Below are 206 nucleotides of genomic sequence, written 5' to 3'. Positions count from 1 at the left end.
GAAGCAACCTAAGGGTCCATCAACAGATGAATGGATAAAGAAGATGTGGCACATATATACAATGGAGTATTACTCAGCCATAAAAAGAAATGAAACTGAGTTATTTGTAGTGAGGTGGATGGACCTGGAGTCTGTCATACACAGTGAATTAAGTCAGAAGGAGAAAAACGAATACTGTATGCTAACACATACACATGGAATCTAAG

Source organism: Physeter macrocephalus, chromosome 6 (assembly GCF_002837175.3).
Source record: "Physeter macrocephalus isolate SW-GA chromosome 6, ASM283717v5, whole genome shotgun sequence".
Lineage (NCBI taxonomy): Eukaryota > Metazoa > Chordata > Mammalia > Artiodactyla > Physeteridae > Physeter > Physeter macrocephalus.
This window is presented reverse-complemented; position numbering follows the sequence as displayed.